Below are 3,087 nucleotides of genomic sequence, written 5' to 3'. Positions count from 1 at the left end.
ATTTATTTATTTATTTATTTATTTATTTATTTATTTATTTATTTATTCATTTATTCTTCTGGTCTGGAATTTCTGCTTAGACTTTTTTATTTGTTTGTTTCTTCAGTTCTTTTGTGCATAAAGTTTTGTCCATTTCGGGGGCGTATTATTGTCTTTTATTGAGTATTTTTGTTTGATGTAGGGACATACAGTCTGTAAAATACGCAAGCCATTAAAATTAAAGTGTTTTTTTTTTGTTGTTGTTTTCTTTCTGAGCAAACATGTGCAAAACCTCTAACACCATAACCCTTTCATATGAGCCGCTCATGACAGCTCCTAAATAAATAAATAAACCCAGTCTCTAGCTGGAAGATTGCAATAAAGTTGAGCTGGGATGCTTACGATACAATAAACCTTCATCGCTGCCTCTCTTATTTTATTACATTATGTTTCTTCACATATAAATGTGCTTAGCAGATGTCTCACGGCATTGTGACTTACATAATTTATATTCTAGCTCATAATCTGCTTATATTCTGGGGCTTGTCACCAACTCAGATGAAAAACATTTGTCAAGGTTGAAATGTCAGCACACATCGGAGCAATAACATGCTTAAAATAACTTGCCCGGCACCCCCTTCACACATGCACTGGCTAGCTTCTTTATTTTATTTTATTTTTTTGCCAACCCCCCACTCCCTGTGATCAGAAATTTGGCACAGTAAGGGTTAAAAAGAAAGGAACTGATTTTATAGGGGAACAGTAGGCACAGTCATGGATCTAATCATCACAGGGGGATGCAGGTAACATCAGTCAGTGGAGTGGCGCAACATGATATCAGACACAGAATAGATCACTGTCTGTGTGGTATACGTTGCAGCACTTCTTCCTGAGACCTCATCCTTCAAGGGGGCAAACTGGTTGTGGTTAGGGAACTGAACTTGGGACAAGAGGGCTGCAGGTTCAATAACTGCAGTCAGACACCGAGCAAGATTCTTAACCTGAGCTGCCTCGATGAACATCCCAACTAATAAATAGATGGCATATAAAATGTCAGCGCCGTGCCAGCAGAGAGTACTGCAGCTTATATCACAACACTTTTCGATGTATACAGGAGGACATATTTTCATAGGTAACAATGCWCGGCAGCAGGCATTTAAATCAATACTGGAAAAAAATGAATAGTTTGTTTTGATCTTTTTTTTCTTATCTTGCTTTGTGTTTTTTGTGTTGTGTAATTTCTTTTACTCTCTGCCATTAATCTTAAGTGTTCTATTCTTCCTTTGAAAATGAGATTTGGTTCATTTTTTTCTGTCATTTTTTAAGGATTTTCATTTTTATTTCATTCCGTGAAGCACTTTCAAAGCATTGAAAAAAAATGATGTTATTATCTGTGAGTATTATTACCATACCAATTACCTGTCTGATGGCTAAACCCTTAAGCAAGGTATAGTCTCTTTTCTACCTTGGCTCTTAAGTTTCTGTCCAGTGTTCACAGAGCAGAGGAGGAAAATCAATAAACCAACAGGACAGATAGTCTCAGAGGATTTCACTTTGGATTAAGAACAGAGAGGGGAAAAAAAGAGCATAATGCAATGCCGAAATTGCATTATGACATTATCAAAATCCTCATTGATTACTGATGTGAAAAATAAAAGGCAATTCTACAAGTAGTAATTGAAATGAAATCCAGCAGCTCACTGTTCGACTGGGAAAGATAGCCAATGACATGACATTAAGCAACGTGAGACAAGGGGCAGTGGTTTAAGTGATCTGGCAGGCGGTACGATGCCCTACTGTCAGGATCGATCAGTCCTGCTGAAATTTAGAGCAACACTCTAAATTGGTCTTAATGGTGTGTTTCATCCTCCGGTCTCCTCCAACACGCTGACTGAGAGCCAGTGTCCTTCATCACGCCAGGTTCCTGCCCTCCCTTTCAATCTGGGCGGCCCACTGATCTCTGCTCTCCGAGGAGAGGGAGCAGAACAGGCCCCGAGCACCCACGGCATCACACGGCTTCTATCCCACCTCCAATAATCACACAGTTTCCCACTTTCAAGGCACTAAAATAGGCTCCAAAACAAACCCCGAGCCCCTACTGTGTGCCAAGCAATTTTCTGATCTGCTCAGAATTCACTTCTTGAGTGTGAGTGAATTATCAAACGGCGAAGAGGAGCATGAATAAAGTAGGCACTATGAACTAACCGTGCAGCGTGGAGGTGGCTTCTGTCTTGGTCGATAATGGGGCAGAGTCATTAAAGGGCACACACACACACACACACACACACACACACACACACACACACACACACACACACACATAAAAAAGGAAAACAGAAAGAAAAACCTGCTCCCCTTTTTCCACGCTGTTGGAAAGTAATCTGCTTACATCATTAGGCTAAGCTTGCTAAAAACAAATTACCAGATGTTGTGTTGCCTTTTCTCATGTTCTTTTATGTCGGCATTTTTAATATACTCTGTTTTTTTTTTCTTTCCTCACTAGCGCCCCCTCCTCTCTGACACGTCTACACAATAAGGCCATTTGCAAATAACAACAATCGGTAAAAAGAAAAGTCCCTCCTGCTATTCACAACCCCTATCTGCTTCTGTTCACACCCTTCCATTTTCCGCCRATGCAGTCATGTAGCAGCTAATAACCTGAGAGTCGTGGAAAGAGAAGAAGGAACCGAAGGAACCGAGGTCCACCACATGCAGCTCCACTTGCTGGGGATTTTGGAGGGTCTAGTTTAGCTTATCACATTGAGACCCACTTAGAGATAAAAACATGTCCCAGCTCTTATTAGCACTCTGCAGCATGCTGAGCGTGCAAACACATATTTCAATCCTCCTGCCTTTTACAAATTTCYACCAGCATTTGTGACATAAACTCCAGAGTCAGTAGTGAAGAAATAAACTGTGTGCTTTGTCTTTAAAACACCAACTTATTATTTTATATCTGTGATGGTAATACGAGCTGACTTGTGTGGAAATGCMCAAAAATTTTACACAATTTTATATTTTTAGTTAATAATTCAAATATACCATTTTATTTAATAGAAAAACAAATAAAACTTTCACTCAGCAATTAATTACTGAAATGTATTGTAC

This window comes from Austrofundulus limnaeus, unplaced genomic scaffold (genome assembly GCF_001266775.1).
Source record: "Austrofundulus limnaeus strain Quisiro unplaced genomic scaffold, Austrofundulus_limnaeus-1.0 Scaffold19, whole genome shotgun sequence".
NCBI classification, from domain to species: Eukaryota; Metazoa; Chordata; class Actinopteri; order Cyprinodontiformes; family Rivulidae; genus Austrofundulus; species Austrofundulus limnaeus.
Note: the sequence above shows the minus strand (reverse complement) of the source record.